The 16129-nt window shown below is 36.8% G+C and overlaps 1 protein-coding gene across 9 annotated transcripts in view; it reads right to left on the reverse strand.

Annotated features, from left to right (window-relative positions):
- RALY (RALY heterogeneous nuclear ribonucleoprotein) overlaps nucleotides 1-16129 on the reverse strand; it is a 266632-nt gene that overhangs the window by 158479 nt on the left and 92024 nt on the right. For 5 of the 9 annotated variants that reach the window (XM_087959442.1, XM_087959441.1, XM_087959440.1 and 2 more), the window contains exon 2: nucleotides 1470-1566. The exons of the other annotated variants lie outside the window; for them this stretch is intronic. The gene's annotated coding sequence lies outside the window, so the exon portion shown is untranslated. The remainder of the gene's footprint in view (nucleotides 1-1469; nucleotides 1567-16129) is intronic. 9 annotated transcript variants of the gene reach the window in all.

A 16129-nucleotide genomic window follows, 5' to 3' on the forward strand; every position in this document is an offset into this window, starting at 1 on the left:
TAAATCTTTATCAGTCTTTCAGTGCATATTCAAGGAAACATTGACGTATAAAGTATCTTGAAACATAAATTTTCTTGGCAGATGTGATGCCTATAAACCAAATTCTATATCCTGTTTTATTTCCTGGTCTTGCAAGAGGGCTTTTTCTGCCTTTTTTTTGTTTTTGTTTTTGATGGCTTAGAAATTCTGCATTACTTCTTTGACCTGCAAAATGGAGAGGAAAGGAGAGGTCATATTATCCTCCAGCCTTTCTTCTTCTTCTTATGGTTGAAAACACTAGATTTTTCCTTTCCAACAATACTGATAACATTTACATGATTATTTCTAACTGCTTATATTGTTCTTCCTTTTCTCATCCTGATAAATTGCTAGTGGATGCCCAACACATGAAGGAGCCATTTGAGAGCATTATTTACTTTACTGACTAAGAATAATGCTGTCTTTTGTAAGCTAATTCTTTGCAGCTAATCCATGGCCTGAGGCCACTTGGAAAAGATTTTGGTTGTGACTCAGAAGTTATTTATAATTTGGAAGGATTTAGGGTTCAGGCAGAATCAAATATGCTCCTTGCTCCAGCTCAGTGCATGCAATCCTTTAAATGGACCTTCCATTATTGTGAAAATGACTGCCAAATTTAATGACGTTTTCTTATGTCTGTATGTTAGAAATTCTGCTTATATAAACACCACATAGAGCAAATAGAGCACAGTGACCATGTGCTTTACTGCTAAACTATATAACCATAACAGGAAACAGGAAACTCTACTTAGAACAAAAGAGCATAGAGTATATACCTTAGACCCAAATTTTTAAACACTGCCATCTATTGGCTAAATATCTATTGCATAAAATACATTTCAACAATGAATTCCAATACTGTAACCCCACATCCTGTTGCAAATTTCTCAGAGTAATATCTGCAGGAGCAGTGAGGGTTAGGGTTAGGGAATCAAAATAATTGACAGCATAATGTTACAAGGTAAAGTCTATTTGGAATCAGTTGTTGCTTCTAAACAGTCCTGAAATCTCAGTCAAGTTATATGCATATGGACTTCAACTCCCAGAATTTCCCAGCCAGTATGCAAGCATCAATTAAATTTTATAAGTGTAAAATGTAGAAAACAAGAAAGGCAAGAAGTATACAATTATTGAAAGAGACTTCCCAACATAATAATGGATTTTCTGTCTAATCTTTTTATTTGTATTAACTATTTTATTGACTTAAAGAATGGAATTAATTTCATGATATTTCTGCATATATGTTGCTTTAAATTAATATTTCAAGCTTCATATTTCTAGTACCAACACAAGAAGTTTAAAGTTGCTTTCTTCACTGGAATGTGAAGAAAAAAACCCATAAAACAAACCTCCTGCTTTAAATTAAATCCAGACTATTTGATTGAAGATTATGTAATCTGGAATTCAAATATATCTCACAGCATTCCACTGAAATATGACATATTACTCACCAAGATTGGTGTTTTAGATATGAATCCCTCAATCCTCCTTGCCCACTATATGAGGAGGCTAAACCGATGTAGTATTCCTTAACAAATCTAGATTTACCTGTAACAAACAAAAATACAATCTATTACCAATAATTGAATATAATCAAATGTGCTGTGATGTATAGCAGGGGTGTCAAACTCTTATTGTCATGGTGTCATCACATGATATATCGGGACTTTCCCCCACTTTGCTAAACTGGGTGTGGGTGTGGCCAGCCTGTGACACATCCGGCCCATAGGCCGGGAGTTTGACAGTCCTGATCTATAGGTACCTGTTGCTTATAAAGTTAAAGATATTTTCATTTGATCATTGTTGGAATGAATTCACAAAGATAGAATGATTATGGCCACCTGTACCTTTAGAACAAAATAAGGCTTTTCCAAATTTCAATATAACATGAATGTAGAGATATCTTTTCCTGAACCAGTATATTGACCAGCCATTCACATGGCTCCAGAATGATACTAATTTCAGGATACCCATAGCATTTTACCTTACAGTTATTTAGATTTAGTGTGGAACATCAAGTGGGAAAAAACTTTCTGGCTGACTTTTATTGTCACATAAGTCAGCTTGACCATGTGAAGGGGGAGATATAAAGGGGGAAATATGGAACAAAGGGGAAACATTGTTGTCTTCTCCTTTAAAGCTATCTCACCTTTCCATGTGGCGCAGCCATAAAATAGCAGCATAAAGAGAATTCAGCATAGTAAAGTACAGGAGAAGAGAAGATATGAACTAGTACAAAATAATAAAATACCTGAATTTCTCTTCCTCCTAAATATGGCTAACTTCGACATTATATTTGTCTGTGAAACATGGCTCAATGCATCTCTCCCCGACTCCATTACCACAGTAAGAGACTATCATGTTTACAGATCAGATCGTGAAAATCGTCGAGGAGGTTTTTTATATTCTATAAAAAATCCTTACATCTAAAAAATATCCAAGTTACCCAGGAGCTTGCCCTTCCTGAAACCATCATCTGTGAACTATCCTCAAATATCACAATTCGATTCTTACTATGTTACAGAGCACCTGATTATGACATCGAACATATAAACAAGCTAAATACATTACTAACATGGGCTGCATCCTGCCCATACCCTTTTATCCTTCTTGGTGATTTCAATCTACCTCATATTAACTGGACCCTAAATGATTGTACAACTGAAATCATACACACAACCTTCTATAATGCTATTACAAATCTGGGACTGGAACAACTAGTAATCAACAACACTAGACTAAACAACTGTCTCGATCTCATCTTCTGCAACAGTTTGAACCTAATTTACGGAATACAAACTAAAGAACCCTTTTCCAGTAGTGACCACAATATGATCGACTTTTGTCTCAACATACATCCACACAAAAATCACCACAATGATGTAATCCCCGATTGTAACTTCAAAAAAGGCAACTATGATCTTATAGACAACGATCTCTCATCCCTTGATTGGCAAACTCTATTCACTGGATGCAATACCGTTGAAGACCATTATAACATATTTTTACTTGAAGTCAAAAGAGTCATCAAACTATATGTTCCAACAACAACTCCCAAAACAAAACAAAAAAGCAGATTACCCATATCAATAAGGAAACTTCAATCCAAAAAGAGATCACTCTGGCGGAAAAACAAATCTGGTCATGTTGCCAATTTCAAAAACCGATACAAAAATTTATGCCACCAGATAAAGACTGAATGCACCAATTATCACATTAAACAAGAGGAAAACCTTCTAAGCACCAATTCCACCCGAGCTTTTTACAATTTTGTAAACAACAAACTAAAAGACTCAAGGTCCATCCCTCCCTTGATAGGACCTGATGGTAAAGACTGCAACGACGACACCATTAAAGCCAACATCTTTAACACATTCTTCGGCTCAGTATTTGTAAACAGCAATGGATCATGCCCAGTATTTCCTAGCCGTACCACAGATAACAACAATGATCTAATACATATCGATTTCACAGAAGACAATGTCGAAAAATCACTACGCAATCTAAAACCATCTCTATCTATTGGACCGGATGGAATATGTGCCTACTTCTTAAGAAAGCTATCCACTGCCATAGCCAAACCTCTAAGCATAATCTTTGAAAAATCTTTCAGGACCAGCTCCTTGCCTAACCTATGGTCACAAGCCACAGTCATCCCCATCTTCAAAAAGGGAGACCCAAGCCTAGTTGAAAATTACAGGCCAATCTCCTTATGCTGCGTCACCTGTAAAGTCATGGAATCAATTATTAACCAATCCATCATCCTCCACTTAGAGTCAAACAACCTACTCTCCAATAAACAATTTGGTTTCAGAAAAAAAACTATCCTGTAATCTGCAACTCTTACACTGCAAAAACATATGGACGACACAACTCGACCAGGGCAAAGCAATTGACGCAATCTACATAGACTTCTGTAAAGCCTTTGATTCAGTGGTACACGACAAACTACTCCTAAAAATAAAATCCTATGGTATCTCTGGACAACTGAATAACTGGATAGAAGCATTCCTGTCAAACAGACAACAAATGGTCAAAATCGGGAGCGTTCTATCAAATCCAGTACCTGTCAATAGTGGTGTCCCCCAGGGCAGTGTTCTAGGACCAACTCTCTTCATACTCTACATAAACGACCTCTGTGATCATATTAAGAGCAATTGCGTTCTCTTCGCTGATGATGTAAAGCTGTTCAATACCACAGACAATACTGCTACCTTACAAAAAGATCTTGACTATGTATCTGAATGGTCAAACAAATGGCAACTTCAAATCTCAACAAATAAATGCTCTGTCTTACACATTGGCAAAAAAAATCAGAAAATAAAATACAAGCTGAATAGTCAAGATCTTGTTGATGACCCAAGCTCTGTAAAGGACCTTGGAATACTCACCTCTAATGATCTAAGTGCTAGAGCCCACTGCAACTACATAGCCAAAAAGGCATTAAGAGTTGTTAACCTAATCCTACGAAGTTTTTTCTCTGGTAATATCACACTACTAACCAGAGCATACAAAACATTTGCTAGACCAATACTCGAATACAGTTCATCAGTCTGGAACCCTCATTACGTATCTGATATTAGCACAATTGAGAAAGTCCAGAAATATTTCACAAGAAGAGTTCTCCACTCTTCTACTCTTTGTAGAATACCTTATGCCACCAGACTTGAAATTCTAAAACTAGAAAACCTTGAATTACGCCGCCTTCGGTCGGACTTAAGCATGGTATATAAAATCATACATTGCAATGTCCTACCTGTCAATGAATACTTCAGCTTCAACCATAACAACACAAGAGCACACAATAGATACAAACTCAAAGTAAACCGCACCAAACTTGATTGCAGGAAATACGACTTCAGCAATAGAGTGGTCAATGTCTGGAATACTCTACCCGACTCTATAGTCTCTTCCCCAAACCCCAAAAACTTTAACCTTAGACTGTCTACTATTGACCTCACCCTTTCCTAAGAGGTCTGTAGGGGGCGTGCATAAGCGCACCATCGTGCCTACCGTCCCTGTCCTATTGTTTCTCTTATTCTTTTATTTTTCTTATATGTACCCATTTCATGTATTCACAACTATGTATACACTTATACTTATTATCTTGTAAACAATTGGCAAATAAAATAAAATAAAATAAATAATAATAATAATAAAAAAACAGATTTGACAATGGCTCCAGGAGGCTGCAGGAGTAGTGTGGAGGCAGAAAGGCTAAATGAAACATGGGCTGAATGGGAAGAGGTGAAAAAGCTCAGGGAAATACCAGCAACACCTCTTTCCTTCTCTCAGTAACAGCCATAGCAATGAAACCAATCTGATCAAGCCAGAATAGCCAGTCTATCTAAGTCAGTAAAGTCAGCTATACAAATCCAACAAAAGTCAGGGCAGTACATGAAAAGGGACAGAACCAGCTCCAGAAGCTGATATTTTCCATCCATAAGTAGGAAATAAATACAGCAGCAGAACAATCCTAATAACAGTCAGAAAACACAAGTCATTCAACAGCAGCAACCTTGCAATGCCATTGATGGAAAGTGACTCTGCAGAAACAGAAAAGGTCAAAAAAGAGGGAATCAAAGATAGATAAGGTGGCTGAAAGCCTCTGAGATTTGGGTAGAGAGGGAAACAAGTCATCTCCCCATCCACATAGACCACAGATATACAGTAAGTGTATAGGAAAAGAATGAACTCACAACCGCAACTGAGCCCAAAATTTCCATTGCAAAATTTCCATTGTTGTTTAGAGAGTTTTGGCCTATTTTATGACCTTTTTTTTGCAACAATTGTTAAGTGAATCTGGCTTCTCTCATTGACTTTGCTTCTCAGAAGCTGGCGGGGAAAGTTACAAATGGTGATCACATGACCCTGAGACACTGTGGGAGCAGCTCCCATAAATATATGCCAGTTGCTAAGTGCCCGGATTTTGATCATATGACCACGGGGATGCTGCAATGGTCATAAGTGTGAAAACTGGTCATAAGTCACTTTTTTCAGTGCTGTTGTAACCCTGGTCACTAAACAAATGGTTGTAAGACTATCTGTACAAGTATGAGTGTGTAAGGATTGAACAAATAGGCTTAATAAAATCAATTAGGTAACAAAAAAACAGGATAAGAAAAAGAAAGACAGGGTTCAAGAAGGTTAGCAATAAACATGTAGGATAAGAGTAAGAAAAAATAAAATAACCAGAGAAAAGTGTTGTGAACTAAAGAAATGTAATTAATAAAGATTCATTTGCCTAGCAGGATCGTAATCCTGCACATCCTATTGGCCCATATAATGGCAAGTTATGATTGGTTCATTCCGAGCAATCTGACTGGCTGTTGGTGGGCCGCGCCAAGATTCAAATGCTATAACACTATCTATTGGTTATCTGGATAGCAGCTTACGCTATAAAAGAGTGACTGCTAGCCGGGGTTTTTTGTCTCTGTTATGCTTGTGAATAAAGAGCTGAAGTTCAAGGTTGACAGTCTGGTCTCCATTCATTAAGCCCATGCCTCAAACTTAACAAAAAGTAATAATTCTGGAGAATATAGACTGATTAGAAAGCAAGTAGAAACATACTGTGTGGGAGAGAGAGAGAGAGAGAGATCTGATCCAGCGTCTCTCTCTCCCTCTCTCTCTCACACAGAGACAGGGGTGGGATTTAGACCCCTGATCTAAAGCTGTCAAAACTCCAAAACAGGTCAACAGCTGTCAACAGCTCCAAAAACAGTAGCTCTGGGGAGGCCAGTCATAAATTAGAACACTTGCTAAACAACTGGCCATTAAGTGAGGACCACTTGTATTTGATTTGCCAGTCACCTGGCCTTGCCCACCCAGTCACATGAACAGCAAGCCACGCCCACCGAGTCACATCACCAGAAAGCCACACTCACAAATTAGGCCACGCCCACAGAAATTTGAATCCTACCTCTGGTTGGGGGGCACCGAGGATGAGTTTGTAGTACCAAGGGGGAGGTGGACTTAAAAAGTTTGGGAACCACTGATGTATATGCACACATTCTGATTAGTAAATGATCAGGCAATATATGATGCCTCCTATAACAACTGCTGGTGAAAGTTGGGAAGAGTTCCAGAAGCCATGCTCTGCATGCTTTCTCTACTTTTTTATAAATATGAGAATCTTTTCTAACCACAATGGAAACTTTGGAATGAATTCCCCTTATTCTGAGATAGAAATTATAAATATTGGGTACCCCAGGCTCAACTTTGTTAAAAAGTAAAATGGCTTCAACATGACCACTCCAAAAAAATCTCAGAAAAAAAGATTCCTTATTTATGCTGCATAATTACCTCATGGTAATCATCATCTTTCCCACCCAGAAAACTAGATGTGGTTCATTGCCACCAAAAGATTCCCTTACCAAGATTTATACATTTACTACACCAACCTATAGAGGATGTTCTTGACAGAGAGAGGAAAGATCTATACCAAGGCAGTGAATAGATAAACAGATAGCTGTAGCTATAGGAAGGCAGAGATTTATGAGAATGTCTAAGGCAGGTTGCCCCTTAACTCACATGAAAATAAAGGAGGGAGGAGAGAAAGTACATTCAGACTTGCAGAATTCTGTTACTATAGCAATGATAATAAAAGCATTTTTAAGACTTCAGGACATCTCTTTCTCAATCTGGTCTACTTAAAATCCACAAAAGTATTAAAAACAATGAAATTATGAAATGAAATTATTAAAAACAATTAAAAACAGAAAACATAAAAAAGGCCCAGATTAAAATTGGCCATAAATGTAACAATAAATCAAGACAAGGTTCCACAAACTCATTAGCCCCAGGCCAGGAACCAGAGTCATATCTTAAGGCCTTCTGAAGGCCTTCTGAAGGTCTTTCTTTGGTAGACTGTGTGTCAACTGTATCTCTGGCAGGATGCTGTTCCAGAGGATACGGCTGCAATAGGAATCTACTCCTCCTGCAATGTCGTTTTAGATGTTCTTTCTATTGTTTCATTAGTTTAAATGATCAGGCAATTGCTTGAGAGTAGTGACTAGAAAAGGGACATGGTGGCTCAGTGGCTAAGATGCTGAGCTTGTTGATTAGAAAGGTCGGCAGTTCATTGGTTCGAATCCCTAGCACCGCATAACGGAGTGAGCTCCTGTTACTTGTCCCAGATTCTGCCAACCTAGCAGTTCGAAAGCACATAAAAAATGAAAGTGGAAAAATAGGGACCACTTTGGAACAGCGCTCTTTAGTCATGCCGGCCACATGACCCTGGAGACGTCTTCAGACAGCACTGAGGCTAACACATATGTACGAGGGGAACCTTTACCTTTACCTTAGCGACAAGGAAGAGACCTCACAGGAGCAATCTTGTCCCGCACCTCTGAATTATAGGCAGTGACCAGGAATGCAATAGATCTGCCTATCAAATTGTGAGGGAAATTTCCAAATGCTTCTGACATCCCTCCAGAAGGGGATGGTTCAGTGTAACTGACTGTATGTGTGGATCTAGGTTGTGTGCAGAACCATCCTCTCCCTCCTGCTGCTGCCACTGCTGACCCATAGAGCCAGAAAGGTTGGGGACTCACTGCTCTAGGTCCTCTGTATTCAAATAATATCACATCTGATCAGAAGGAAAGAAATCTAATGCACTGCCATTTGCGTGCAATGCAGTCTTTACATCAAGATTGCCCTGAGTCTAAGCATGGCAATATCTTTTTTAAAAATGCAATTGCCATGAGAATTAATTGATAGGTGATATAAATATTTATTACTATAAACAAATTAGTCACAAAACTAAAACAAAAAACCCTGGCTGCTCATTGTGCTTTTAAGCATGCTAACTTTTTCCTGCTATAGAAATAATCAGATTGATATGCTAAAAGTCCCTTTCAAAAGCATATTATAAAGCTTATGATAGACAAGGTAATGCATTTAGGAATTTTAAATTTCAATTCCCATCATCTCCTGTTTTGATATTCAAAGTAAAAAAATGTGAGAAGGGTACCCAAAATATTTGAAAGGCATTATCTCTTCCTCAGGGAGATCTTTCTTTTTATTTTATAGAATGTAAATTGAAAGATGTGGCTCTAACTGCCTCTAACTTCACATGTGTATATTGTTCAATAGCTGCAGTCTTTAGTAGCCATGATATAACAAGTTTTGAATTAATAAAAGGTTCTTATTGTATATGTCATTTTGAGTTAAGCACAGAAAATTATAAATGTAACTATAAGAATCATTCATGACTCTTCTACGGATAGTCCTTGATTTACAACAGTTGACTTAGAGTTAGTTCAAAATTACAATGGCACTGAAAAAAGTGACTCATGACCATTTTTTAGACTTATGACCGTTGCAGCATCCCCATGGTCACGTGATTTACATTCAGTTGCCTGACAACTGTTTCATATTTATGACGGTTGCAGTGTCCCGGGGTCATATGATCCCCTTTTGCGACCTTCTGACAAGCAAAGTCAATAGGGAAACCAGATTCACTTAACAACAGTTACTAATTTAACAACTGCAGTGATTCACTTAACAAATGTGGCAAGAAAAGTAATACAATGGGGCAAAACTCACTTAACAAATTTCTCACTTAGAAACATAAATGTTGGGCTCAATTGTGATCATAAGTTGTACTAGCTAGAGTGATTTGGAACTGAAAGTCTGCAACATATGGCAGCTGACAAATTCTCCATTCTTAAGTTACATTTCTTTAATTTTCCTTTTTCACACCATCAGGGAGCACAAGACAACAAACAACACATTTTTTCTACCCTTTCGCATCTTTTGTAATAAATTATTGTACACATCAGTAACAACAATAATTATGATTTCCCAAATTAATTAAGGAAAACATGACCCTACTGCCAAAAGTCCAAAGGATGTATTGGTTAAAAAAAAAGCAACAAGTAAATGGAAGCAGTTAGTAAGAAAACAATTGCATCAATGCCCTCTAGCTCTTCTTGTAAATGTGATAACATGAATTTTATGCCAGTCAGATCCATTATGGAAGAACTCAGTGATATTTTTCCATCAGTGCAAAGCTGCAATATTAATTAACTGTTGCATCCATCACAATTAAAAACACATTAGCACTTTATGAACATCCTATTAAGCTATGGAATCTTCCATAGAAGCCTCTGGTAGTAGATACAATGGAGGAAAATAAAATAACTTTTCACTTTCATTACATAATTGAAACTTAGTCTAGAATGTCTCATTCTCCTTCCCTAACCCCATCTTCATTTTGGAGATAAGCATGACTATTCCCAGTACCAGAAGGGATGCTGTCTCATCAACATTAATAAACAGAAGGGTTTGCTCAGTTTCAGCCAGGAATTTACCACTGCCAATTCAGATACGGAATCTGTTTCATAAGCTGATGCCAAACTTGGAGTCTATTATATTTTGTCATAATCCAGAAATATCTAAAGATTGTCTGAAGAAACAAATATTCTAAGCAGGCATTAGATTTGTACAGCTGATTTCATTTGCATTCTTCCAAAAAAGCAGAACTCAGATTGGAACAACATTTGCAAATATATATATATATATATATATATATATATATATATATATATATATATATATATATATATATATATATATATATACATACATACATACATACATACATACATACATACATACATACACATGGAAATTTGGTTTATTTTATTTTATTTTATTTTATTTTATTTTATTTTATTTTATTTCATTTTATTTTATTTTATTTTATTTTATTTTATTTATTTATTTATTTATTTATTTATTTATTTATTTATTTATTTATTTATTTATTTATTTACCACATTACAAAAAAAGATGTTGAGACTTTGGAAAAAGTGCAAAGAAGAACAACTAAGATGATTAAAACCCTGGAGACTAAAACATAGAATGCCCAGGGAGGACATGATAGCAATGTCCCAGTATTTGAGAGGCTGCCACAAGGTGGAGGGGTTCAGCTTATTTTCCAAAGCACCCAAGGGCAGGACAAGAAACAATGGATGGAAACTAATCAAGGAGAGAGGCAACCTGGAATTAAGGAGAAACGTCCTAACAGTGAGAACAGTTAACCAGTAGAGCAGCTTGCCTTCTGAAGTTGTGGGTGCTTCATCACTGGAGGCTTTTAAGAAGAGACTGGACAGCCATTTGTCTGAAATAGTATAGGGTTTTCTGCTTGAGCAGGGGCTGGACTAGAAGACCTCCAAGGTCCCTCCTAGCTCTATTCTGATTCATTGATTGAAGAAAACCATGAGAGTTACCCTTTTTCTTTCAGGAATAAATCCTTTGCCAAGATATATCTATATTCAGTTAGACCATAGGTAACCATTTTGTGGGTCTGATGAACACAACTAGAGAACAAGCTGTCTGCACATTTCCAGGGCTTAGAGAGGGCTGCAAAGCACTGTAAAGCAGTATATAAGTCTAAGTGCTATTGCTATTGCTTTCTGATCCATAAAATAACTCCCATGAGGGATATAACTGATTACAAAGACTAAGATACAGAATGCAATTTCCCAACTTATTTCTACTTTACTATCTCAGTATGCTTTCCCCATTTGGGGGGGGGGGGGTATGTGCACATCATGTAGTCACTCATTTGGAGGCTAGCACTTTGCTTGTAGCATGCCAGTTTCCTTTAAAAAATAAATAAATAAATAAAGTAAAAAGTATATGCAGAAGCAGATTGGTAGCCATCAAGAGAGATGTCTGAAGGTAAATTGGTAGCCCTATTGGGAATCTAGAATTAGATTAAGAAGAGCAGGAATCCATGGTCAAATTGATTGCATGACGTTAGTGCTTTCATCTTACAATTTTGAAAAAAAAAAAAAAGCCTAAAGTGTAATCCAGGGATGTCAAACTCGTATCATCACAGCAGCATCATGTGACATATTGGGACTTCCCACCTTCGCTAAACCAGGCATGGGCATGGCCAGCATGTGACGCATCTGGCCTGTGGACTGGGAGTTTGACAGCCCTGGTGTAATCACATTGTAATAACAGGAAAAAAAATGCAGGAGTAGGATTAGACATGAAAACTGCAGTTATCTGACTCAAGGCATGTCACTGTAATGTAAGAGAAACAACATATCTTCAACTTCATATGAATAACATTTTTTAAACACAGCCTTAGTAAGTACATTGTTGAGTCAAACCATTGGTTTGTTGCTAATAGTGGTTCCCACTGTTCTTTCAGAAAGAGTTTATTTCAATACCTGCTTTTTGATCTTTTAAGGCTGTATGAATTGAAATCAGAACTAGCATTTGATTTTTGACAATTCTGAAAAGTAACTTATGCATGAATTGAAACTGCAATTATCCAGCAGCAATTGGATATTTGAAAAATGAGTTCTTGAAGGGTATTGTAGGTTTAAAAAATGATCAAATTGTATTTTGAGGTGTATGTTTAAAAGAAAACTTTCAAAAACATGTATTTAAATGAGGATTTTCACATTGGTTATGAAAATATATTACAATAGTGTGGGAGAAAAAAATAGTGTAACTCAGGTTTATGGATGAATAAACTCATAAATGACAAGGACTAGATATGTTCCTCTTATGCTTCCCTTTACACACAAAAGCATCTGCTATATAGCTTTTTTTTTTCTAGTCTCCCTTCATAGCCTCTTAAATACTGCCAAATATTTCAAAAACGTCATGGCAAACAGGACCAGGATGATCAGCCAGCTGGGACAGATTAGATTTCTGCAGCCTATCCACTGAAAGTACTGGATAAACTTTGGTAGTGACATTAGGTCTATTAACTCTGGTTGAGTATTAATAGCTGGCAGCTGCACAACAGAACGAAGATAGGAGTGCCTTACATTGAAAGAAGTAATTCATTTACTCTGCAGTTTATATTAGTTCCAGTCAAGAAACTTGAGGTGAGCTACAAAGAGATTTCTGCTGACTATAAAAATAGGCATGTGTTTTCCAATCCAATTAGTTCTCTGGGGAGCAAACTCAATTTTCCCATGGAATTCAAAGAGAGAGCTTTCAACAATTTGCCTTGCATAATTTAATAGGGAAGGGGAAAGGAAAAGTGAGGGACAAAGATTCAGCTAAGAGAAATGAAATTGCACTGATATGCTCAGATTCTTTAGGAGAAAGGAAAATTAGGTCTGTTTGCCCCCTTGAGTTATTTATAAAAAGCCATATAGGTAGGATATAAATACATTTCTTTGTTTGAATATATTCTAGCAAAGTGGTAAGATAGTAAAACTTTCAGTAGAATTTCATTCCTCAATCAACCACATAGGTTGCATTCTGAAAATCTAAGAGGCTAAAAGTTGGAAACATGTTAATTGCAATAGCACTTAGACTTATATATAACTTCAGAATGATTTACAGCACTCTCTTGAGCTGTTTACAAATGTCAGCATCTTGGTCCTTATTTTATTGCCCTCAAAAGGATGGAAGACTGGGTCAACCTTGAGCTGGTTAGAATCAAACTCCTGGCAGTGAGCAGAGTTAGCCTGCGATATTGCATTCTAACCACTATGCCACCAGGGCTCTTAATGTTAATAAATTGAGATTTATGGGACTAATTTCCATTCAGGGAATCTCCCACTAAGATCCTAAACAAGATCCCTGGGTCATTTGGCTGAACTTGGAAAAACTAAAGAGGATGGGAGGCCCCAAAGAAATATTACAGCTATAAATTAGATTAAGAAATAAAAGAAAAAAAAATACAAAAGAAGCAATGTCAAACCGTTTCTTTAATATTGCCAAGAAAACTACACAAGTATACTCATAGAATTATCAGGAGTTTTCAGTTTGAAACACTTTTCATTATCTCTAGTTCACAATGAAAAGCAATAGCTGGACCTGCGAGTCATGCCTTCAAAACTACAAAATTCAGATTTTTTTTGGGAAAAGAGAAAGGGTGGTAAAACAATTTAACTCTAGTAGATAACAACTAGATTTGTAAGATGAAACCGGAAATGTTTGTTTGGCTATAGTGCTATCATATAGCCATATTTGAAGCTTGGGAACAGAAGTGGTATTCAGCAGGTTCTGACCAGATCTGGAGAACTGGTAGTAGAAATTTTGAGTAGTTCCAAGAACCAGCAAATAACACCTCTGACTGGAGATTTTACAGTCTCCTTCCCCTGCCATACCCACCAAACCACGCCCACAGAACCAGTAGTAAAAAAAATTGAATCCCACCAAATGGCTTCAGGGCTAGTTGGATTGTACAACTAGGAAGGAACTTTTGTTTGTTTGTTTTAACTGGATTCATACTCTTATCTTTCAGCCAACAAATGATATTGAAAGCAGCTTTGGAATGAATGCTAATTGTACATGCTATGATACTCTAACATCTTCCCCTTTCACACTTTTTGTCAGTAGATTTTTTTTTTCAACGAAGCCACCAAAATCCAATATTCCTGCTCTTTTCCTATTAAAAGAGTTCCAATTTCTCGAAACTCCACACATGGGGGATGTATGGCTGAAGAACTGCTTCTAATTAGAAGAGCAACAAATTCAGCTCAGACAAGGATTTTTCAGCTCACTAAAGTGAATGGACACAGTGGGTGAATCTTATAGAGAGCTATCATAAATGCAAAATGCTAATTTTTATTGTGAAAGAGCCACAAAGAGAGGAGAGTTGAATCATACAGTACTTGTCCTACATTTAACACTGGAGATAATTGACTTCACTCTATCTTCAGGCTTAATTGCCAACCTCATGTGAAGTTTTGAGTGACATTTTGAAATAAACAGGCCCAGTTTAGTAAGTAGACATTTTATTCAGTCACGACATTTCTTCAGTCTTTGGCTTTCATTTCTTTGCTACCCTTGCCTCACTAATTCTTGAATCATAGCCAGGGTTCTGACATGAGGAGAAGGCTGACATTTCTGGCTGAGCAATTTCCTGTGGAATTTTCAATAGAGTCAGTTTGGCCCATGTTGTCTACTATGACATTAATGGTTGTTAAATATTCTTATCTGTTACATACAGTTGTTTCAATAAAGGTCAGTGGCTGTGTCCATGACAAGTCTTCTTGTTGCTGTGCAGTAGAACTAATCCGTCACTCCATGGTTTGTTTGGAGTCCTTCTTTTCCCCCTCATTAATTTCAGCTCAGCAGCTAGATTTTAAAAATGCAAAACATCTCAGCTGCTCAGATGGGTATTAGAATATGAAATTATTAGCTCAGCCAGCATTGGAAAGGCAGTTAATATTGCCTGTGTGGCTTGAGCTGTAATACCTCATTAAGGGACTATGCAGCTGCACATGGAAATGTATGTATGTATGTATGTATGTATGTATGTATGTATGTGTATATATATACTTCTTTAATTAAAATTTTAATTAAAATTAAAAACTTTAATTAAAAACTTAGTGTTGTTGATAGGGATGGAGGCTAAGATCTGTCTGTGGAGTTTATACAAGGTACTCTCCTGTCTACTGGTAATGGGAAAACATTAAGCTTGATTGTTTTCATTTGTCATAAAACTTTTTTTAAAATCAAATAATAATGCAAAATGCTTTTAAAGAACAATAGCAAAGGAAGTGTCGTAGCTATTGCCTAGCAGCAAGGCAACACATCTATAGTGCCTTCTTGGCAACAATAATAAATGGATGGCTCCAGAGATATAGCTTCTAGTGTTCTTCTTTCCTATTGTAGTAAGTTTTGGAAAACAATTAGCTGCCAGTGCAGACTTTATAAGAATGGTGTGAAGTGAGATCATACTGGATGCTGCTACTCAAAAATAATTCTCCTCAAGCACAACTCCTCAGCTATGAGCTTTTTAGAGGAAACTATCATTTCTATAATTATTTGAACTCTAATCTCCTTGTCAGCTTCCTGCTGACTTTTGTGTCGTCTGGGTTTAATTTCATTATGCTCACCTCATCCAGCCCATTACTGAATCCAGACAATGTTCGTGGATATTGACAACTTTAATACTTGAGTAAAAAGAGCAATAGAGTTGAGAATCCTCATGGCATTCATCCCAAAATCCCAGAAAACAACTCCCACATAGAGAATAGTATAAATTCCTTTGAGACATAGACCAAACCTGAGGTCTCTCAGTTTACAAATCTAATTCAGCTTTTAAGGGTTCCAATTCAACGTACTATGTTTTTCTCTCTCATTCATGTGCTCTTCTCATGCCTCTTATCTTTGTCAC

Source organism: Notechis scutatus, chromosome 3 (genome assembly GCF_049901735.1).
Source record: "Notechis scutatus isolate UNSWTSFEM ecotype Mainland chromosome 3, rNotScu1.2, whole genome shotgun sequence".
In the NCBI taxonomy this organism is placed as follows: Eukaryota; Metazoa; Chordata; class Lepidosauria; order Squamata; family Elapidae; genus Notechis; species Notechis scutatus.